General features: G+C 46.4%; 1 long non-coding RNA gene across 2 annotated transcripts; it reads left to right on the top strand.

Annotated features, from left to right (window-relative positions):
* Positions 1-9390: 9390 nt before the first annotated feature.
* Positions 9391-22969, top strand: LOC139041819 (uncharacterized). Of its 2 annotated transcripts, none has more exons than XR_011497792.1 (3): positions 9391-9488; positions 9576-9701; positions 9786-22969. It is a non-coding gene; the product is annotated as an uncharacterized lncRNA (long non-coding RNA). The 2 variants fall into 2 exon arrangements; XR_011497793.1 differs by having other exon boundaries at positions 9576-10449; positions 11590-22969.
* The last annotated feature ends 1096 nt before the right edge of the window (positions 22970-24065 follow it).

Genomic DNA, 24065 nt, shown 5'->3' with positions numbered 1-24065 from the left:
TTTCGGAAGCCCGGCCCCACGTCACATCCATGTGGAAATCGCGGTGATGGGAACTGGAAATGAAATCGGTTCTTTTTCTCAGCCGTTTTTCTGCAGAAAATCATCAACTCGGAGAACACGGAGGGAAATCGTAGACACAGAAAACCCTGAAAACCCCCGGGCGGGGCGGGCTGGGGCTCGGGGCGGCCTGTCCCCCCATGCGCCGGGCCGCCTGGGCGCAGTGCCCGGAAGGCTGGACAAGACCCAGACCGGAGTCCTCTGAGCCGTGGTCCCCTCGTGGGCCTGCGCGCACTGCCGGGCCGCGCGTCTCAGGTTCAGAACTGGAAAGCTCTGCTCCTCTCCCGGGACAGGCCTACAGAGCCGGCGCCGGCGGCGGGGGCGCTTTGTAGGCAGAAGGGAACTGAGGGCAGAGAGCCAGTACTGGCGAGGGCCCAAGGCTGGTGCTGGTCCTTGCAAACCGATGGCTGGAATTTTTTCCAATTCGACCTCCTGGATATTTCTCCTTTTCTCCTTCCCCAGAGTTTCCAGCTGCACTCTCAAACAATGGGTAGTCTAGCTAGTAATATAATAATAATGTTTATCAAGTCCACACTGTATGCCAGGCTCTGGGCTGATTGCAATGTGTTCTGCCATTTAAACCTCACAACTCCACTTTGCAGCAGAAGAAATTAAGTTTCAGAAGCTTAAGCCATTTGCCCAAAGTCTACATAAAGGATAAGTAGCAGAGCCACAATTGGCACTGGGCTGTCCTATCCAAAGCCCACACTGTTGTCTTGACTATTAAACCCTTACTCTCAGAAAAGATCCCATAAGATGTAAAGTCTCGGGGCCCTGTTTGTACCCTGGTCCCCAGCCTCACAAACAGACAGCACTTAGCTACCCGTGGGCCTGGGCAGGGGCAGACATGGGCTTGGGAGCCACACAGGCCTTGGGGCTACCCTCAGGACACTTCCCGGGCCAGTTGAGATGATATAAGATGGTGTGTGTGAAAGAGCATCCACAGTTCTCAGGTCACGCTCCCCTCATGCTCTTCACAAACAAGACTTGTCTGCTCTCTCATCTCTGTCTGGCTCTGGCCCCTCAGCCCTTCCTGTAGCTCCCAATGCCCCTTTTATGGTTTACACCTGCTCCCTGGTTTGATGGTCTGGGAATGCACTAAGTATGAGTGACAAGCCTGGAAGACTGTGCTTGCATCTGCCACCTCTGATTGTCAGGAGGTGGATGCCGGGCCATTCTGCCTGCTAGCATTTGTGACATGGGAATGGAGTCAGATGCCAGAGGGGTCTGTAGCCTCACTTTTGCTCCACTCCTGTTTCCTGTAATTCTGCTACTGGAGTGATGATCTCTGTGAGGAGCACACTGTCCTGCCCCTCCTGGTTTTCACTGTCCTTTCCACCTTCTCCGCCAGGGCTCTGTTGGGCTGCACACTTGGCTTTTCCATTTCTCATACTTAACGCATGGGCAAGACAATAAGAATTTTCTTCGTGGCAAATAGGAGGGAAGAGTGGAAGAGGAAGGGAGAGTGTAGAAGGTGAGGCTCCTTATGGGAGAGGAGGTGGAAAGTTGGGGAGATCTGTGGAATGAATTGAAACCACGGAGGCAGAGAGTGTGCAGAGCCTCGCAGGGGAGGTTAGCTTCTGCAGTAGACCCTATCAAGATGAGCAGAACTCTGCGAAGAGGAAGCAATATTTATTAACTTCTGGTGGACACGTAGGAGGCAAAACCTGTTTCCTCATTAAGGAAAGGTGACCACATGGAGTGTTTTGGAGAGTTCCCGAGTCCTGTGTCCTTCTCGCTGTGGTGGCAGCGCTCACACGTTGTGAAGCATGTACAGGGAGTGGAATTGTACTGGAATTCCTCCTGGAATGGGCTGGTCCGTGGGGCTATGCCTGCAGCCTGTCTGCTTATACCTCACCATGAAGAGGGGGTGCCCCCCAAGACAGCGGGAGCAGGAGAAACGCATCAGAGAGGCAGATGTGGCAGTCGGGAAGGGGACCTGCAGCTGGCTCAGCTCAAACCCCAGCTCACATTTTCTTAACCAAGAAACGGCCACGGTGCATTTCTGAGAGTGTGTGAATTCCAGGGCCTGGCATCATCGGGCCAACTGCAATTGGACATTTCGTGTCCATTGTTCAGTTGTTCCCCTTGCGCCAGCATTGTGCTCTGTTGCCGTGGAAGGTCTGTATGAAATGTACTTTGAAACAGCCTTATTCTGTAAGCATGGTGGTTAGCTATTTCAGGGTAGCTCTGAATCCTGCTTCAACCTTTCATAACCCTTGGCTGAGCTTTGAGATAACTGAAGAGTAATGTCTGTGCTTTGAAGGCCACTGTAAGGGCCTGTTGTGAGAAGACAATGGAAGCTCTTCATGGGCTGTACCCGGAGAACTGGGATAATGATGTCATTGATTTCATCATCACACCAATACCGAATTGTCCTGAAATGCTGCTTCTTATCCAGGAGCTCAGATGCTTTACAGGTCTTATCTGGGGTGAATGGAGAAGCCAAGACCTCCATGGAGAAGGGACTTCACTGAAGAAGCCCAGCGAGTCACTTGTAACAGGAACAGAGACCCTCTACTGGAAGGAAGGGAGTTGGTTTCATGCCAAGAACAGCTCCTCATAACTCACTTTGCCTGAAATCTAAAACTTAGAAAATTCATTCCCCCATGAATTCTGGTTTAATTTCCTGTCAACACTTGACTGAAACACTTGGCAAAGTAATTTTGTTTTACCTCATGAATATAAATATTCAGTCTTTGGTTTCATTTCTGTTTCTGTGGAGGCTGCCATTAGAGACCAAATGTGAACACTGACAAGAAAATCCGAAATGGGTGTTACTGGGAACCAGCTGGGGTGCAGTCAGCTGGATGTTCCCTGAAATGCCTTACTCCTGGTATGTGCAATAGTGCAGCCATGGCGAGCACCTGCCTCCCGCGCTCCCTGTTCTCTTCCTTTGCCCCTCATTTCCCTCAGTCCAGTTTGCAGTGCCCAGAATCTTGCCTCCACTCCCTCCCTGCCCCCATCTCCATAAAAAGGACTTCAGCGTTCATTCTCTCAGGAGCCTGTTTTCTGGGACTAAAAGGGTAATCTTATTAGACTAATCTAATAAGGTAATTCATGTTCATTTTCAAAAAAAGATTGCAATGTATTATTGTGTGACATTTCTTTAGAAACATTCCCATTGAAGGCAGAGCTTCCTAAAGCTTTGTGGTGGGAATTCCCCATGCCGGAGCATCTGGAGAAGAAGGAGGTAAATTCCCATGATTCTGAGAGTCCACATTTGTAAGACACACCACGGCTTTAATAACGTGGTGGGCGGGGGACGCTACCTCATCATGTTACATATGTACGTGTTCTTTCTGTTACTCACTGACAGTGCCTATGTTTATTGACGTAGTGACACTCCTCTTCCTCCCTGTGTAGGGGAGGGAAGACTTTCCCTGTCCCTCCCAGGTTCAATAGCTGGATCTATGAAATAAACTGACAACAGGCGGATTAACAGGAGACATGGTATACAAATGTGTTAATCTTCAATGTTCCATGCATGGGGGCATCCCAGAAAAAGAGCGAACACCCATGAAGGCGGTGAGACCTGACAGCTTACGCAGAGATTTGAGTCTTAATACGGGAAGGGGATGTAGGCAATTTAGGGGAGAGTAATTGATTTTTAGGAAAGATGAGTGGGCCCTTGGAAGAATAGATGGGAGATATGACAGCTGTGACAAGTTTGTCTGGGGGGGGTATCCTGAACTTCATCAGCAAAACTCACGCCTGTTGTGTTATTTGTGTTTCTAGCTCAACTTAGCTTAAATTAGCTGATTTAGCTTAAATTTGGATTCCTGTTAGTTGAATAAAATACCTTTAAGAGATCCATTACCATGCTGACTTAGTGCTAAAAGAGAAGAACCCGGAACAGAAGCTCATAGACATGTACTAACGGAAGCAAGTGCTCGTCCTGAGAGAAATGACTGCTCTTCCATCGTTTCTGGTAAAGCAGGAACCGGGGACCTTTGGGACATTACAGGAGATGTCCCTGCATAGAGAGAAAGCTGCGTGCGTGTGTGATGGAGACACAGACCAGCCTCGAGAGCAGGGGCTTGACCGTGCCAAATTCCTCTTTCAGCCGGGATAGGCACCCGTCGCTGACCAGAGCATCTGGAAGGACTGTGGGTTTCCAGCTGACCTCCAGAGAGGTCTGAAGGAGTATAATCCGTGGTCAGTCCCAAAGTTCTACAAGGACCAGAAGAGGAGCTGAAAACAGCCTGTCAGAGCACGCCGTGCACAGTGTCCACGGCCAGTCACCCCGAAGAATTGTAAAACTCCAATGTGGGTGGTGACAGTGGAAGACGTTCAGGGCACGTCACCCCAAGAGGTGCTCTTGTACATTGATTATTGTGAGCTGAAAGCACTTGAAAAACAGCAAATGCGAGAGAGGCTTTCTGTGAACTCCTCTTCTCTCCCCAAAGACAGATCCTGTGAAATGAGCTCTGGGGTCATAGGTCCCCTGCCCGGGAGCATCGTCTACCAGGGAGATGGACTCTTGTCACAGGAGAGACGACTAGAGGTTGACACCACCACCAGACAAACTTATCACAAGCTATCATACCCCCCGTCTATTCTTCCAAGGGCCCACTTTCTTTCCTAAAAACAATTATTCTCCCCTTAACTGCCCACATCCTCCTCCCCTTCCCCTGTTAAGACTCAAATCTCTACATAAGCTGTCAGATCTCACCACTTTTGTGGGTATTCACTCTTTTCCTGTGATGCCCCCACGCATGGAACATTGAAGATTATTAATACATTTGAAAATATTTTCTCCTGTTAATCTGTCTGTTGTCAGTTTATTTCATAGACCCAGCTACTGAATCTAGGAGGAACAGGTAAAGTCTTTCCTCCCCTACACTGAGCTCAAGCCTGCCTGCCTCAGGGCTTTTGCACTTGCTGTTTTCTCTGCAGGGACTACCCTCCCAACTGCTCAGCCCCCACCTTTCTGCTCTCATGTCATTTAATCTGAGAAGCCTCCCTGTGTACCTCCTTTCCTGCTCTTTCTGTCTTATTTTCTTTGCAGCATTGATCACAATTGGAAATTATTTATTGGTCGAATTTTTTACTATCTATTTTTCCTCACTAGAATGAAACTCCATGAGATCAGGGTCTTTGCCCACTTTTTGTCTGTGTCTTCCTTGTGCCCACAAGTGTGCCTGGCACATGGTAGGTACTCAATACACAATAATTTGTCAGACGAATAGCTAATTGAGTGAATGAATGCAGAGGCCTTTCTAATTATGGTTCTAAGCTTGTGAAAGTACAGTCAATGACACCAAACCACTTCGCTCCCTGGCATTCAAGTCTTTTTTACATGAATTTTTAAACTAATCACTATGTCAAAAATTCTTAAATGTTAAAAAAAAGGGTGTCATAAAATTAAAGAAATACAGTGTTTTGGGAGTCCAAACACATCGGTTCAGTTTACAGGGCCTGCTCTTTCGGTTTGGCTCAGTTTTTCATTTCAGTTCACTGAGCCTGTTGGGTTAATCCTAGTAAGTGATTTATCTTTTTGCATAGGTTAGGGAATAAAGAAGACCAGAAAAGAAGAGGTGCCCCTTTTTAATTTTAAGTCCCCCAACGTTCTACCAAGCGTCTCTAAGTAAAACTTAACTCATTAAAGAAGAAAATAGCTCGGATCTAAATAAGAGTGTGTGTCCCCAAGATGGACCAGCCAGTTGTTTTCCTGCTTATTTGAACAAATAAACATGAGCAGGGCAGACAAGCATTCACCTGGCCCGGTACATTTATTGTGTGTGTTTGCACTTGTCTGTTATTCTGTTGACTACAGTGAGGTTGACTATTTTCCCATGTGAATGTTCAGAATTTTTAAAATGTTTGTGCAGTTTAGTTTTTAAAAATTCATTTGTAAATGCGCTTATCATATAAAGAAATATTAGTCTTTTGTTTATGTCAGTGAAAAAAGGCTGTTGTGTTCTGAAATGATTCTGTTCTCATAAATTCCTAAGTATTTAGTTTGTTGGTGTCTAGTTTTCATTAGAGGGCATTAGACACTTAGAAGAAAATTTTGCAATTGCCGTATTTTCAATATGTGTTTCAGAGGCTGGCTGGGTTTTCACACTTGAAATAAACCTGCCAAATCTGTCTTCAGACGTGCTCACTCCTAGAGAAGTTGGCTAGATAGGCCTCATGCTTTATCTCCAGAATGAGGTGTACTTTTCTCCTGAAACAAGCGGCTTGCACAGTGTCCTACAGAAGGAGTCTCCAGACTTCAACTTGCTGCATTTCAGCTCTGACATGAACTCTTAAAAAGAAATGTCTTGATTCTGGAGACTCTCGTGGTTGGTTCTTGGCTGCTATGTTGAACCAAACGGTCATTCTTTGGTGGGTTCTCAGTGACGTCAAGCATTCGAACTTGAACAAATGTGGGATTTGAGGCTAAAACAAATCTTTTTAATGAAAGGACTTAATTCATATATACATTTCTGCCTTTGAACTTCAGGAAAATTTTTGTACTGCTTGGGTGGCTGAAAAATTCTTGGCCCTGGGCATTTTAACTGTAATCTCTTAGAAACGTACAACCTGTTATGTCTTATTCCCTAACTATTGTGATTTCTCTGTGATAACTGAACTATCCAGGCAGAACTCTGGATGCTGCTGTTTTGAAGTGCCTTTCTGGAGCTAAATCAGAAGATTTGAATGGAAAACTCACCACGACAAAATGTAAACAACCGCCTAAGCTAAGGATCATTTACTCTAAGCCTTAAAACTTCTGTTTGTCTGATGTTTTCTGAGTTAATACTTGTTTTAGTTTTCAAAGAAATTTAAGTCTTTAAGTTCCAAATTCTGATAGAAATCATTTGGAGAAACTTTAGGAAAAATGGTGAAACTTTCAGCTGGGCCAAGAGATTATGTTTTCCCTTCTTAACTTGGTCTCATTTATAAAATGAAAGATTTGGAATACAGTGGTTCCTAAGAATCATTCTAACTCCAACATTTTACCCTTCTTTGGTTCCATCAGGAACATTGTATGTGAATTAATATTCCAGGGGCTTACACTGAGTACAGAAATCCAAGGACGAGGTCTGACTCACACGGCTGGGTTGAAAGCTCTGCTCTGCCGCTCACTAGCTAACTGAACTGGCAAGTTATTTCACTCCTCTGCATCCAGTTCTGCAGTGGGAAAATGGAGATAATCGCAGGACCCAGGGTCATTAGGAGGACCAAATACATCAACACATGTGAGGGGCTTAGAACACTGACGGGCACGTAGTCATGCTAGTTATTGTTGTTTGTTCATTTTAGTGACAGGATGAATCTTTTTATTCCAAAGTTTGCTTGGAATTACTCAAAGATACAACAGGTGTTTCGTGGTTGTTTTCATATTATTGGGGAAGAATATTGCCTTTATTTTGCAAGTGGGTTCAAGAATTCTTTTATTCATTTACTTGGGTCTTTATAGAATTACAGAATATAGATTTACAGAACTAGTGAATGTTAGCCTGTGATGCGGCTTCAGAAACCACATGACTCTTGGTGTCCTTTTCTTTTTATTTTTGGGAATGTTTTAATAAATATTTCCCCAAGCTTTATTGAGGTATAATTGACAAATAGAAATTGTATATATTTAAGGTATATGGTGGGGTGATATGATATTTGTACACATTGTGGAATATGACCACACCAAGCTAATGCACACATCCGTCATCTCACAGAGTTACCGTCTTGTGTGTGTGTATGTGTGTGTGGTGAGAACATTTATGATCTACTCTCCTGGCAGATTTCAAGTATCCAATATAATATTATTATTTTTCAATAAAATATTTTAACTTTTTGATTCATTAAAAAATAGAACAGTAAACCAATTTTAGTTTAAATACTCTTATTTTTAATTTCCGAATGTGTTTTTTCAGGATTAATTGCTTTTACGTAAATGAATTGACTTCTTGTCCACATGATAACTGACTTTTTCAGAACGTAAGAGTTGTGTGTGTTTGAGTGTACAGTGTGCTTTGGTAGACACACGCACAGTCAGGGGTCACCACAGTGTGTGTGTTTGAGTGTACAGTGTGCTTTGGTAGATGTACGCACAGTCAGGGGTCACTACAGTGTGTGTGTTTGAGTGTACAGTGTGCTTTGGTAGACACACGCACAGTCAGGGGTCACTACAGTGTGTGTGTTTGAGTGTACACTGTGCTTTGGTAGACACACGCACAGTCAGGGGTCACTACAGTGTGTGTGTTTGAGTGTACAGTGTGCTTTGGTAGACACACGCACAGTCAGGGGTTACCACAGTCAAGCTGCTTCACTTGCCCATCTCCTCAGTTACTGTCTAGTGTGTGTGTGGTCACCGCACCTGAAATCTGCTCTTTCAGCAAACTTCTAGTGTCCAGGGCCGATTACTGACTACAGTCGTCATGCTGTTCATTAATCTCTAGACTTACTCATCCTGTATAACAGCAGGTTCGTCCTTCTGGCCAGCATCTCCTCATTTTCCCCTGCTCCTTGCCCCAGTACAGGCACCACGCTGTACACGAGATCCTCAGCACTTGCTCATCTTATAACTGAAAGTTCGTACCTTTTGACCAACATCTTCCTGTACCCAGGAACCCCAGAGTTCTTTGGAAATGAAGGAAGGTCATCCTCGAGGCCGTGAGGGATGAGTGAGGAAGGACGGGCCCCCATGGCCTCTTGTGTAATTCCACCAGGCTGGCTTTGCTCCATCTGCTTTATAGATTGCAGTTCTTGGTAAGAGTTTATCTGATTTAACACAAATTTCCTCACTTTACAGATGACAAAACCAAGCCTGAGGGAGGTAAATTGACATGCCCAGGGGCACAGAACAGGTTAACAGCAGACCAGAAATAAACCCAGGTTTCCTGGCTGCCCACTAGACCACATTCCACACCTGCTACCACAGAAACAAGCCCACTAACAACAACAGCCAACCCCGAGGATCTCTAGGACATGCCAACGCATTTGTGCTAATCAGGGTTTCTTCTACTTGGTTAATTCAGTGAAGACTAATCCCAGGGGACTAGAACCTGGGAGTTAAACGAGATACCAGTGGTGAGGCCCTCAGATTGTTGGGTAAAGTCTTCAGAACCAAGTTTTGTTTCCCCATCTGTAGAAAAACGAGTGATTTCTTTTTGTGGGAAGCCTCCCAAGGGCAAAGTAATTCATGTGTGTCAAGCACCAAGGGATTTAGGGACGAAGAATTCCCTGCAGCTCTAAAGCAAGCACTATAATTTGAGGTTTCCTGACAGTTTGTGCAAGAAAAGAAATACTAAGCTTTCTTCTCTGGGCCAAACGCCAAGTTAGGTAATTAAACTTTGCCCACGTTCTGTCCCCGAGCTGTTTTAATTAGATAAGAGCTCTGCCTTCATTTCCTCTGCTGAACTGAACTGCAATGTTGCCACATGCCTTTCAACAACTGCTAATGCCCTCCTTTGCTTTCCCCTTCAGAACAGGAAAGTTTTGCCGTAAGTACCTGGCTTTCTTCAGGGTACAAAATGCTTTCCAAGGAGCCGAGGGGTTAGAGGGCAAATCTTTGTGTTTCCCAATGCTAGATCTCTCAGCTTCAGGTCTGCTCGGACACCCAGAGAGGAATCCATAAGCAATACCTTTCCTGCTGGTGCTGACACGTCTGACAGATGTTAAGGGAAAGCTTTAGTCAATTGCTCAAGAAACAGTTGGTAAGTGGTTCAAAGTCTTGCAGTCATCCCCTATTCCACTCCCTGCCCCCTTGCTCCTTGAAGAACTGCCCAATGAAATAATAGGTCTACAGAGTCCCAGAAGATGAGTCCATTGACTTCGCTGCCTCATCAGCAATGTGGCTTTTCTGCAGCACAGAACAGCAGTGCCCCTGTGATACCGACGCTGATAAGAGTTTCCCTACATTAAACCCAGCATATATGAGGGTAAAACCAAAGCACTCTTTCCCTGCTTACTCCCTGGCTTCCTGGCTCCAGAATCCACTGTCCTCCATGGAGACAGACACTGTCAAGGGCAAGCACCTGGATTCATTATCTCCTCCCCACAGAGAGATACCGGCTGGTGGGAAAGCTGCTGACCAGCAAGGTCATGGGCTCCCTCCTCTCTGCAAGTAGTCTCAAGGCCAAAGACAGGCTGGTGGGAAAGTCCTACCAGCAAGGCCGTATGCTCCCCGTCCCCTACCTAAAACCCCAAATAAAAACCCTTCCTTTTAGCTTTTCGGGGAGTTTGGGATTTCAGCGTTAGCTGCCGTCTCTCCTTGCTCAGCGCTGTGCAGTAATAAAGTCCTACTTTCTTCCACCACACCCCGTGTCAGAGATTGGCTTGCTGTGCAGCAGGTGAGTGAACTCACTTCAGGTTCGATATCGCGTGCCCAGTCAAGCAGGCTGTGTACTCAGAAAGAGTTGAGTCCTGGCACCAACACCCTACTTAATTGCAAGGTTATCTTAGGTGAGTTACTCAATTTCTCGAAGCCTCTTTTCTCGGGCTTACCTAGTTTTTCACTTAAAATATCTTGAGGCTGTTCTGTACCGGCACATGCCATCTACTTTACTGCTTTTTTAGTGGCTACCCAGCAGGCCATTCTATAGCTGAGCCATTGTTTAACTGTGGATGGTCCTTTAGGCTTCTTCCAGTCTTTTGCTCTGGGCAGCAATGCTGCAATGTGGGAGGGTAATTGCACACATGGGAAGATGTCCCTGTAAGACAGACTCTTGTAAGCAGAATTCCTGGGTGAGAAAATCTCTGTATCAGACAGTTGGGTAGTTAGGGTCTCCCTTGTGGTCATGTCTCCATTCTCTCACCAGCTGTGCCTGATGTGCTGTTTCCTCCTGGAAAGCTTTGTTAACTTCGTTAGCTGAAAATGGCCTCTCACTGTAGCTTTATGTGCATTGCTCTTGGTGTGAGTAAGGGTGGGCATCCTTTCATTTTTAGACAACTGTTTTTATTCTCCTTTCCCAAGTCTTTTGCGCATTTTCTCTAGGGTGTTGGTCTTTTCCTTATTGGAGTATAAGAACTCTTTATGTACCTGGAAATTAGTCCTTTGTTGTATGAATCTCAAATACACACACACACGTATACTCATTTGTTTTTAACTTTGTTTAGTTTTCCAAGCAGAATTTTAAAAATTATTTTATGCCTTCTGGGGTTTTTTTTTTGTTTTTTCTTTTTGAGGAAGATCAGCCCTGAGCTAACATCGGCTGCCAATCCTCCTCTTTTTGCTGAGGAAGACCGGCCCTGAACTAACATCCATGCCCATCTTCCTCTACTTTATATGTGGGATGCCTGCCACAGCATGGCTTGACAAGCGGTGTGTAGGTCCATACCCCGGATCTGAATCAGCGAACCCTGGGCCGCCAAAGGGGAAGGTGCAAACTAAGCCACTGCCCCACTGGGCCGGCCCCGGCTTCTGGGTGTTTATCATATTTAGAAAGGTCTTTCTCACTCTGAAATTAAAATCTCCCAATTTTTCTTCTGAATATATTGTGACTTCATTTTTTACATTTCAAAACTTGATCCATCTGGCTTTTATTTTATTATAAGCTGTGAAGTAGGGAGCTAATTTTATTTTACTTTATTTTATTTTTCCAGATGGCCACCTGGTTGTTCCAGTGCCGTTTACTGAACAATACATCATTCTCCAACTGACCTGGTCACATCCTAAATTTCTGTGCTTATTTAACATATTGCTGGACTTTCCATACTCTTTTACTGATGTTTTTGTCCTTATGCAAACAAAAATGTTGTTTTAATAATTAGAACCTTATACTTTAATATCTGAGAGAGTATCTATTTTCTAGTTTTTCAAGGATTCTCCTGGCCTATCTTGCTTGTTTATTTTTCATATGAGAATCCACTTATCTAGCTCCTCCCCTCCAACAAAATTGATTAGTTTTTTTGGGGGGAAAGTGCATTAAATTTATAATTTTTTAGGAAGACTATATATTTATGATGTTGAACTTTTGTGTTCAAGATTATGGTACATCTTTCCATTCCACTGTTTGACGTCCCGCAGTAGAAGTTTGTGCATACGCATGCCATGGAGTGGAGAGAACCTGAGGAGGAGAAATAATGGTGCCTGCCTCGAAGTGTTACTATAACAATCAGATGTGGATAATGTACAGCGCTGGCCCTTACCCGTGCTCAAGAAATGCAACCTATGACGAATGTACATTTTATTGCCATATCTTGGCATGTGTGTGACTAATCCAATAAGATAAACAGTCTCTTGATAATCTGAAACTTCCCTGGCTGTGACTCATACTCGGTTCTGCCCTGAAACAGAAATACTTTCCTATCTTGGCCCCTCGTCCTGGGCTCTGCTCACCTCCGTGAGGGCCGGCAGGGCGACCAGAAGTCCCCGGGGCAGCTATCAGTCCTTGTTGGACGTGAGCATGGAACAGACCATGGCTGCCCTGCCTGCCCGGGGAGCGCTTAGCAGCCCGAAGAGGCGACGGGGTGGACGTGAATTTCGGGCCTCTCTCCACAGCTGGGGGCGGGAGGAAGCTCTATGGCTGGATGCAGAGATTCAAAAGCCATTTTATTTCTGTTTTAAGGCAGAGCATCTCCCTCCGTAGGATAGAAGGCGTTTGGTCAAGATAGCTCAGCTGTCGACCAAATGGAGAGTCTGGAGGGTCGTCTCCCGATGCTCAGTGCCCGTGTCTGTGTATCTCACACGCCTCACAGCACACTCGCTGTGTGCTCGGAACGGAGCCAACCGTTTTATTCTATTCAGTCCTCTCGAGTGGATACCATCATCCCAATTTACAAGTAAAATAACATCACATCACAGATCTAGAAACTGGCAAAACTGCTCTTGAAGATTTGCTCGTCTCCAAAGTCTGTGCTGTTAACCACGAGGCTTAATTTAGCAGATTCTGGATGAGTTGAACACAATCAACTGTAAAATAAACGGAAATGCTCTTTGACTGCGTGTCAGAGCACACTCCTTCACTGGGGACAGGATGAGTCTGAGGCTGTCGTGCTGCTGTTATTGGTGTAAGTATTCCTTTTGTTAACAAAATTACGCTTCCTCTGAGGGTGACAATTCCTGGGGAAGAAATTTCCTGTCTTTTCAGCTGCGTTTGCTTTCAGGGAACAAGATTTATATTTTCGTGTGATCTGAATGTGCCATAGCAACAATGCTGAAGGATATTCTTTTCAATTACTGGTCTTAATGTTTTCATGTCTTCACTTGATAGAAAACTTGTTTGCGTCACACCTCCTTTTGGCCTTTCCCAGGTAGCCTGTCCAACTTCTGAGAAATATTCCAGCAAATGTGAAAGGCGATCCAGAAAATTACTTCCTCCCCAGGGAAAAAAGCATGTGGCCAGTGAATCAGGGGAAACTGATTCCCAGGGAGGGGGACACGCAAGGCTCTTCAGCATGAGTCACAGAGCATGAGGACTATCCCGTGATTGAAAAAGGTGAACGAACGCAGCCCGAGCACCTTTCAGAGTTTCCATCGATGCATCGCTCGGGCTTGTTTCCACCCAGGCTGGGGGGGTCACGGTGGTGAGGGATAAGGGATTGTCACCAACACACACAAAGGGGTGCCCTGTCAGAGGAGGATCCAGCCAGGTGTGGAGGGCCAGGGAACTGGGAGCCCCCGCTGGACGAGTGGGGCGGCGTCTGGAAGGTCAGCATCAGGCAGGGCCAATGGGGGAAAGGCCTGGCATCTAGGAACAGGGGTACATGAGACCCACATAGTCACAGCACTGGCAGGAGAGGCTGGCGGACTAGGTGTCAGGGGACTGCACTCCTAGAAGAACCGGGGAGAGCAATCTGGACTTGGTCTGGGAGGAGGTGGAGCATTTGGTGTTTTAGCAAGGGAGATACTCCAGGAAAGGGCCAACTCACTGGGGCGATGGGCGAGACCTGTTCTGGGAACTATATGTCTGTCTTGCTCATTGCTGTACTGTCTTCAGGAGGCCCTCTGCTTGGCACACAGGAGACACTCAACTAAGTGTTTGTTGAGTGAATATATGAGGCACAAGGCAAGCATTCAGTCTCTCAATGCAGGACACGTGGTGCGAGCAGGTCTCTGAGTGGGGCTGACGATGCTGAGTCACCTGAACACGGGATGACTAAGGACGTGGTTAGCCCAGAGCCCAGGGCTGGGCTGAACCTGCAGGTGGGTCAGGGCCGGGGAGGGAGGAGGGCGATGGGCAGGCAGGGGCTCCTTACTCATTCTGGACACCTCTACTTTATTGTTAAATCTTCACTTTTGATCAAACACACTGTCTTAGCCCTTTTGGGCAGCTATAACAAAAATACCAAAGATTGATGGCTTATAAGCAGCAGAAAGTTATTTCTCACCATTGTGGAGGCTGGAAGCGTGATATCAGGGCGCTGGCGGAGTCGGTGTCGCGTGAGGGCCTGGGTGGTAGATGTCTGTCAAGGGAGCTGTCTGGGCCCTCTTTTATGAGGGCTCTAATCCCATTCATGAGGGTTCTGCCCTCAGGACCTACTTACCTTCCAAAGGGCCCCCTCTGATACCATCACGCAGGGGGCAGGTTTTAGCATATGAACCTGGGGTAACACAAACATTCAGGCCATAGCACACGCTGAAATGGTCCTCGCTTTTCATCAAACTGGAAAGTTTTGCCAGTTTCCACGGAGCTCAGATGGTAGGCTCTTCTTAGGAAGTCACAAGCCCCAGATGTCCAGGGTTCACAATCTTCTGAGCAAGATCATTTCAGTTTATTAAACTCTTGTTTTGGGACTGGTTCTGGGACAGGTCCACTGTAGACAGAATCTCTGTTCCTCCAAGTAGTCCTTAAAGGTAGATGATACTGGCTCCACTTTACAGACGAGAAACCTGAGGACTGAGTTCAATGTTGCCGCTGAGGCTATGCAGAGAGGAAATGTCCGGCCCAGAATCCACCCTCTTTCTCCAAACGTCCCTGGACCATGCTGCTCAGACTCTAGTGTACAGACGGTCGCCTTGTTAAAATGCAGATTCTGGCTCGGATTCTGAGATAGAGCCTGAGACTCTGCTCTTCTGGTGAGCTCCCAGGTGACGCTGATGCATTAGAGTCTGAGCCGCGAGTGAGCATCAAGAGCCTGGAGAGGGGTTGGCCAGATAGCAAATATTTTCAGCTCAGTGGGCTAGATGGTCCTTGTGACATCTACTCAACTGCCATCATAGCGCGAAAGCCGCCACACACGATACATAACAGAAGAGTGTGGCTGTGTCCAATAAAATTCATTATAAATGGGCCGGGCCCAAGGCCAAGTTTCACAGGTTTAGATCCTGTGTGCGGACCTAGCGCCATTCATTGAGCCACGCTGAGGCAGCGTCCCACATGCCAGAACTAGAAGGATCCACAACTAAAAAATATATACAACTATGTACCACTTTAGGGAGAAGAAGGAAAAATAAATCTTAAAAAAAAAAAAAGAAATAGACATTTCTGAGTCCTTTAAAAAATTTATTATAAACACTGAAACTTGAATTTCATATAATTTTCACCTATCACAACGCATTATTTTTCTTTTGATTTGTTTTCAACCATTTAACAAAGCTTGTTTCCTGACTCCCAGTCAGTCTAGAAATTCAGTGGCCTTGGCGTCACGGCAGGAGGAACTTACCTAAGAGGATGGCCCGGGGTCTGAGGTTTTGTGAGATGGCGGGGAACCAGGACGCTGGCAGACAGGGGCTGAGCCAGGGGCAAGCTGGCCTTCACGTCGGAGCCGCCTCTCTGACAGGCTTCGGCACGTTCGGAGAGGTGGTGTGGGGAAACCCTCTATTATCGTCTGCCTTATTTTCCCCCAGTGCAAAGTGGGACCGGAGAGAGTGCCTACCTCACAGGGTTATTGTGAAGACAAAGAGAAATGAGCCGATGCACATAGAGCTTCAGTGACTTGTGGCAGGTGTCACAGGGATGAGTGGCGCTGTGAGCATGATGATGGAAATGGGATATAAGAGCGGGAGCCCACGGGAACCCAGTGTGACCTTCGGGCTGGCCAGCTCCAAGGTCACGAGAGAGACTTTGCTGATCATCACACTGTGGGTGTAGGCCATCCTCCAGTTTGGAGGAAAATGCTCTGAGGAAGTGAAAACTAAGCACAGTCAGATAGAGGGGGGCGAACTGGGTGTCGGGCTCCCGGGAAAATGTCTGCTGAGGACGTGGAACACGCAAGAGGACTGCAGGTGGGGCTGGTACCGATTAATAATCACAATTAACAGCTGACACTTGCAGCACTTGGCATGTGCTTGGTCATGTCCTAGCGTCTTATAAGCCGTGATCTATTTAATCCCCACCATCACTGCACGAAGTGGGCACTAGTGTCATGCCCATTCGACAGAGAAGCAAACAGGGGCAGAGAGAGGGTCAGCAACACGCCCAAGGCCCCCCTTTCTCTAAGTGGCAGCACAGCCGGCCTCCAGCATCCCTGCTCTTCATCAACGCACCAAGTTTCACTCCAGGATCTCTAGGATCTCTGGATAAAGTTAGCGTGGCTGGCATGGGGACCATGGGGCGGGGCCTTCTCCCAGGGAGCAGATGGGGCCCTGGGGATTTGCAGTTCTTTTGTGCTGCTTGGTCATGACAGACAGTCATCTGACTCATATGGAAATGGAAACAGTTCTTCTTGTCTCTGTAGTTCAAGGCACTAACCACTGGAGCCAGAGTCCCTCCCTTGCCACTCAGCTGGCGGTGGGTGCGAGGTTAAATGTCAGTCCGTATTCTGCATCTTGATGTAGCATCATTTTGAGAAGCAGGTGGGCTGGCACACGTATCTGTGTCGGTGACGACCCTGGCCTCACAGGTGGACTGTGCACAGGCAATATGAAACAGAAAGATGCTCATTATGGGTCAGAAAGAAATGCCACTTGAACCAGGTCTCCCGAAATTAGTGCCTCTGACTACATGGATCCTATGAGTCTAGAGAAAACTTCGGGTGATTTCCCATATCGTGGCTATTGTTTTCCCATCAGTTATATTCTAACAATCAAATAGATGTTTTAAAATTGAGTTTGGAAAAGTAATTTTTAATAAGGGTATTCCCAACTCTGTATACCTCAGAGAATTTGCACTGGAAAATTCTCTCAGTGTGTGTGCCCATATTTGGTAGCTTCCTCATCAATGACGTCAGATTTCCAGGATATTCCAGAATTGCCTTTACCACTTTTTTTTTTATTTGCAAGAGGAGCACTGAAACTAGAAATGTTATATTACCTTTTTTGAAGGATAAAGAATAATATATGAACTGCATATCTTTATGGCATATAAAAATATCTCTATTCGCAAGCCTTGACCGTGATCAGTGACAGCTTTCCCAGTCAAGCAAAACAATCTCAGAGTCCGAGGAACCCTTAGTGACTAAGAGCCTCTGCGTTATTGCCAACAGAGTAACAGATACGTCTTGGATTCTAGCCTACACCTAATTAATATTATTAATATGATATATGTTAATAGTATTTTTATTAATATGGTAGTCATTAATACAATGACTTCATGCAGACACAGAACTGGCATCTGTGATGTAGTTTTCCATTCAGTTTCCTTTTTTATTGATTTAATACTCAGAGACTTTTTTTATTGGGATCTATTTGTTTTATAAGAAATATGCCTTTAGGGGCTCAAAGGCAGAGCTTGCCTAATTTCTATGGAATGTGCAGCCAAGAAAATCATCGGAAAGAGTTGTTTTGTTAAATGAGAGTCATAGAAAAAGTCCTGAATTGCTTTAAAAATGCTTTACAGAAATTTCTTAATATGTTATGAGAGTCAGTGCAATCAATTAGAAAAATATGTGGAATACTGGGGATTCCTGTCCCCTGCCCAGCCTCACTCATAAATACCACCTCACGTGTAGCAAGTGACCGGATAGATTCTTACGGCTGGTGGCAAAGTGTTGATTTCGTGTTCTAGAAGGAGATTGTTCATAATTCAACCCCACATAGCCCATTAATGAGTACTTGCTTAAACCAAAACCAACAAACAAAAACAGAAAAAGGGTTGCTAAAATGTATTTTCTAAAAAATTTTAAATTTGAAAACAAATTCTTGAGGTAAAATGATTTCTGCACGTGTTCGGACACATTAAATAGACAACCTGACCACCCTCACAGTCTGGGACTCAAAGGGAATAGAGGTTCTTTTAAATTGTTGGTTGCCTTTGGTTAAGAATTTATCATCTAGTAGGAGACATTGAGATGTGTGTGACTCCCGAGAGTTTGTCCTGAGCAATCCAGGACAGCGTAGGATTAAGTACAATTTTGTGGTTCAAATTATCAAATGCTGTAGGAATTCAAAGGAGGATAGAGCAACAAGATAAGAAATGGCTAGAGCTTGAAGCTCCATGGAGGAACTGAGAGTGGAGCCAGGTCTTCAAAGACAGGGACAATGTCCAGTGGGTTCTGGGGAAAGTTGAGGGCCTTCCAGGATAGGGAAGTGAAGTCACAAAGGTGGGAAATGAGCCCAGCAAGTTAATGGGAGAGTGAAAAATGTGCTTGGCTTGGGCAGAAACAAGACGAGTCTTGGTGACATTGGAGAGGCCACTGCAGTCACCAGAGGACGCTGGCTTTGTCAGAGAAGGGAAAGGAGCCTGCGAAACTTGAAGCAGGGAAGTGCCGTGATGGAAACGTGGTTGAAGGAAACGGATTTGGCAGTGCGTGCTCTGAGAGAGATGGCGGGCAGTTGTCTGGTAGAAGCTTCCTGTGCTTTATATGCGGCGGGTCTTAGTTTGGAGGTTAGCTACTTTGCTACCCAACAAACCATTTACCTTCGCATTCACTTAGAGATTTTATCGAATATTTCAAATTTATCTCATGCAATATTGTTTCAATATTTTATACAATTGTGTGGTGCCACTTCCAGTCCTTCTGGACCAAGAGTAGGTAAAAATACAAAAGTGGGTACTCTATGTCTAAACAACACAATTTGTTGGTAGACAAGGCAGGTAAGGTGTTTGCACTCAGAAAGCTTGTCCATCGAGAGACTGGCTGTAAGCAAATGATTACGGCAACAGCGAGCTACGATGGCGGTGGGAGCCCAGGAGAAGTAGGTGCTACAGAGAAGTCAGCAGAGGGCTCTAACGCAGACTTGCGGCCTGAGGATTTGGGGAAAGTCTCTCAGGGGAAGTGACATTCAAAACAAAATCTGATTGGACTGGAGGAAGGGAGAGTAGGAACTGAAGGGAGTTAGAAATTCTAAGAAAAGGAAATTCCACTTGTGGCCACCCTGAGGTGAAGCAGAGTCCGGAGCATTCAAGGAACTGAAAGGCAGCCAGCTGGGCTGGAGCGCAGGCAGGCTGCACCGAACGGAGAGACCCGCCTGGAGGAGGCCGATGGCGCCAGCCTTGCAAACCACAAGGGCGTCCACAACGCTCTCCATCTTCCCCAAAGAGCGCCCTCCCCCACCCCTGCCAAGAGTCACAGTGACTTCAGCATCCCTTCTCATTGTCCTCCAATGTCAAATCCTCACACTGTCTGCATCTCTTCAGTGCAGATCTGCCGCTGTGCATGGGCACACCTTAGAATCCAAGGTCGACTGAAAGTGCTCCCCTGTATTATCCCAAATGTGAAATTCCCCGTGGTCCGCTCTGACCACAGCCGCTCAGCCCTCTTCTCCACTGAAGTGCTGTGTGACCTTGCAGACCTTGCCTCCTCTGTTCCCACCCCCTTGGTTCACTAGGCTCTTCTCTGGCTTGGCGTGTACCCCAGCACCGAGCTCAAGTTCGTCCACTTTTCACTGAACCCTCATTAGTGTCTGACAGCTCTCCTTCTGCTTGGCCTTCCGTCACTCTCAGATTCCCATAGCTCAGTGAAGAGTAACGGTAAGTCTGTTTTCTCTGCTCCTCTCTTGTGCTTTCCCGGGAAACTCAGGTGACTTTGCTGCTGATCCGTGCTGCCAGCTTCAACCTGATCCTTATGACGCTTGATAACCATTTTCGGTTGATTGCTTATTTCCTTCCTCCCAAACACCACTTTCAAGCTTTCAGACTTTATCGTCCTAACCCTCAAGCCTGCTGTCCACCACATCAGCTTGCTATCTCAGGGACTGGCACCGTTCTCGGGCTCCTGTGCCAGGAACCCGGGACTCCTCTGGGCTCCTGTCCTCCCTCTCGCTTTCAGACAGTGGACCAGTACCACTGACTTGCCCTCTGAGCCTCTCTCTTTCCCGATAGCTGCTCGTCAGACCCAGAGTGTCATCGCTTTCCTTGTCGTAATTGGTTTTCCTGCTTCTATCTGGAATTCTTCCAATCATTCTTCCACATTCTTCAGACACGAAATCCAGCCTAGTCATTGCTTTCTTTAAACTATCCAACGACTCCCGTTACCTGTAGGAGGAAGTCCAACCTGCTTGCAGACACAGAGGGCCGGCTGGGGCTGGCCTCGCCTACCTCCCGACCTTTCTGTTCAGGTGCGCCTCCTCCCTCTCCTGCCGTCTCCCACCCTTGGCCTCACCCTGTGTCCATTCGATCGGCCTCCTTCCTCTCACCCACCTGCTGTGGTGGACCTCCGGGTGCCCGGCTCCTCTGTGGGGAGTGTCTTTCTCCACCCACGTACTTCCTAGACGCTGGATATCTTTAGAGATTCAGCTCACAAGTTACGGAAGCCTTTGCCGCGTCGCCTTCTCGCCCTCCTGCATGGTGGTCCTGATCTTTTCTGCCCCCACGCCCCCACGCCCCTGGGCGTCCTTCTGTCAGAGCAGTGATTCTTCTTTGGAGCAGCAGTTGTTTCCAGCTCCCCCTTCTTCACCATGGTCACAAGCCCTTTGAAGACAGCAGCTGTTATCACTCTGCTTCTCACGCTTGGTGCCTGCACGGCTCCTGACCTGCAGTGGCAGCTCAGAGAAGGTCACCAGACTGGACCGATATCTGGGCAAAAGATTGTCTGGTCTACCTGATTGACAGTGACTTCCCATTTGGGACCCTTCAGTCTCCTTCTGCTCCCTTCTTGCCAGAGAAAAATCTTTATGCCCCCTGTCTCCTCAAGCCTGCCCCTGATCCTTTCCAAGGTTCATGTCAGCTGGTGCCCCGCATCTAACTCAGCCCCGTTTCTCCTGTTCTTGCCCCATAAGTTACTGCTCCCCTACCTTCCACTTTTGGTTTCTTTTTCTACCTTGACTTTTCCTTCTAGCCTACAAATGGCCTCTGTCTCTCCTATTAAAACAAAACAAGCCCATCTCCCTCAACTCTTCGCCAATCATCCTCCACACCCATCCCTGACCCCACACTCCCATTTACTTTGTTTATTTATTTATTTATTTTATTTTATTTTTATTTTTGGTGGGAAAGATTCGCTCTGAGCTAACATTTGTTGCCAATCTTCCTCTCTTTCTCTTTTTCCCTTCCCAAAGCCCAGCACATAGCTGTGTATTCTAGTTGTCGGTCCTTCTACGTGAGCCGAGGCCGCAGCATGGCTACTGACGGAGGGGTGTGGTTCTGCGCCGGGAACTGAACATGGGCCCCTCAAGCAGAGTGTGTGTGAACTTTACCCGCTAGGCCATCAGGGCTGGCTCATACTTAATTATTTTCTTTTCTTTTATTTTTTTATTTATTTTTATTTTTTTAAAGATTTTATTTTTTCCTTTTTCTCCCCAAAGCCCCCCGGTACATAGTTGTGTATTCTTCGTTGTGGGTTCTTCTAGTTGTGGCATGTGGGACGCTGCCTCAGCGTGGTCTGATGAGCAGTGCCATGTCCGCGCCCAGGATTCGAACCAACGAAACACTGGGCCACCTGCAGTGGAGCGCGCAAACTTAACCACTCGGCCACGGAGCCAGCCCCTTAATTATTTTCTTAATTGCACTCATCACAGCAGTGTTATTTTATTTTTCTGCTAACTCACTTTTGTCCCACTAGAATGTAAGCTCCCTGAGAGAAACCTCTCCCCACGTCTAGCACTGTGGCTGTGCAGAAGCAGTTTATTTTATTTATCTGTTGGATCGATTGATGGATGAGTGAATAAGCAACTGAATAAACCAGTAAGTGAGTCTGTCTGTCTTCACTGTCAAACTCCTCTGAATGCTGGATGTCCCATGTTCTTTTAACCCGTTGCTCTACTGAAATTGCTGTTTCCAAGTGTGCCAATGACCTCTTTATTACCAAGCCCCATGGCCCCGACATTTCTGTGGCACTTGATGAACCTTCCTTGACATTCTCTCTGTTACTGGTGTCTGGAGAACGTGCTACCCTGGCTTTCCTCCTACCCTCTGGTCACTCCCGCTCCGGCTCCTCTTCCTTCACTCGCTTCTCGTTTGTCCTCTGGGAAGTGGTCTTTTGGAACGCTGCACAGCCCATCCCAGAGACTTCACCTGTGATCTCCAGCATGAGCTGCAAGCCTTATTCTCTGTCCTCAGCCTCGTCCTGAGCTCCAGGTTGGCCTGCTATGTATTTCCAAGTGAGGGTTTCACTGAACCCCGAATTCACCACGATTCAAAAACAAATCTATAAACTTCCCTCTTCGGGGCTTCCATGTTCCAGCCAACGGGAGCACAGCGCCCCCTCAACGTGGACTTGCATCCTGGGAGTCAGCGCTCCTCACTCCATGGCACGCCACTGAGCAGTTACCGAGCCCCGTCAGTTCTCCTATGGTGACATCTTTGACTTTACCTCCGTCGTCTCTTTTCCTTGGTAACCCAGCCGTCACGTCACCTCTGAAGCGATCTTCCTGAAACACCAGTTCTGATCACCTGGAGCCTCTGCTCAAAGACTGTGATGGTACAGAAAGCTTTTGGAAGGATCAGTAAGAAAGTCTATTGTTTGAATTTGGTACTGTGATCATGACTTAGTATTATAATTTTATAAAAGTCTAATTCGAAATTCCTTTTATTGCCTACCAAATCAATTCACAGGCTTCTCTAGCAAAGCTTCGTGTCCATCTACAGCATAGTCCCAACCTAACTTTCCACCTGCTTTCTTCACTTACGCTATGCTCTAGACAAATGGATTATTCGTCATATATGCCTACATATATTTTTTGATTCACGGTTGAACTGGTATAGTAGGACATTTGTGGAATAAAGAGATGCCTTTTAATTTAATTATCTTAAAGCTTTGGTCTTCAATGAAGTTGACTTGTACACAAATATCTCTGAAAACACATCCAAAGTACATATCTATAGATGTAACCTCTATTGAGATATCAAATTTGCAACTACCTCAAAGACACCTGATACATGCTTATGATATACGTAGCAATGAGGTGGGAAGGCTGGCCATCCCTCGTGGCCTCCGTGGGTGCCCTTCCTCAGATGCCTGGGGCCACCACAGCAATGACGATTCCTGTCCAGCCAAAGTGCTGTGGGGCGACGGTATTCCATGATCAGTAGGTTCCAGGGTCCCAGGTCCCCGATCCAGAGTATGGGGGACGCCTTGCATCAGTCATTCTGTTTTTTCCTGCTGTAGATGCCAGCAGGCAGGGCAAACATTTTCATGCCAGCCAGCCGTCTGGAGCGGGGACCTGCCCGCTGGCCTGCTTGTTCTCTCCGCTCTGCTGCGCACAGGCCCAGCTTTTCAGGAGGCTAGTTTCCCACTTAGCCCAGGTCGACCTCAATCTGTATTTGCTCATCTTTGCCCCTATCACAGGGGAGACCCTCCGTCTCCAAATTAGGAAGCAAGCTGCTCTCCTCTCTCTTCCACCAGCTCTGGGCTCAGCTGCTCACGCCCCCAGCTGTCATGTTATCAGAGGGAACAGAACTGCCCATCCCACCAGCATCTGGTTGACATCTCTCCCTTACCCAGCCACGGGCTATCTAATAAATTCCTGCCCCAAGGATGAGCATTTGGAATACATTTAAAGAATATTTTAAAATAATTTTATTGTTCTCTTTTTTACCAGAAAAATTTATTAGAAAAACAATATATTTTTCTAATTACTACCCAATTACTCTATCACCATACAACTATGACAGTATAGCAATAGAGTGTTGTGTATTAATAGGCTATTCCAGGAAAGCTAACAACTTTTAATAATTTTGTTTTTATAGGAAAACATATTTCAGGTTTCCATCAGTCAAATGTATGCAAGATTTTGGAATACACAATTGTAGATGTTAAGATTTCAACTTTCTAATGTGTATATTCTAATATACACATAAATGTGAATATGTATTTTACCA

This window comes from Equus asinus, chromosome 24, assembly GCF_041296235.1.
Source record: "Equus asinus isolate D_3611 breed Donkey chromosome 24, EquAss-T2T_v2, whole genome shotgun sequence".
NCBI classification, from domain to species: Eukaryota; Metazoa; Chordata; class Mammalia; order Perissodactyla; family Equidae; genus Equus; species Equus asinus.
Note: the sequence above shows the minus strand (reverse complement) of the source record. Positions and strands in the feature narration are given on the sequence as shown.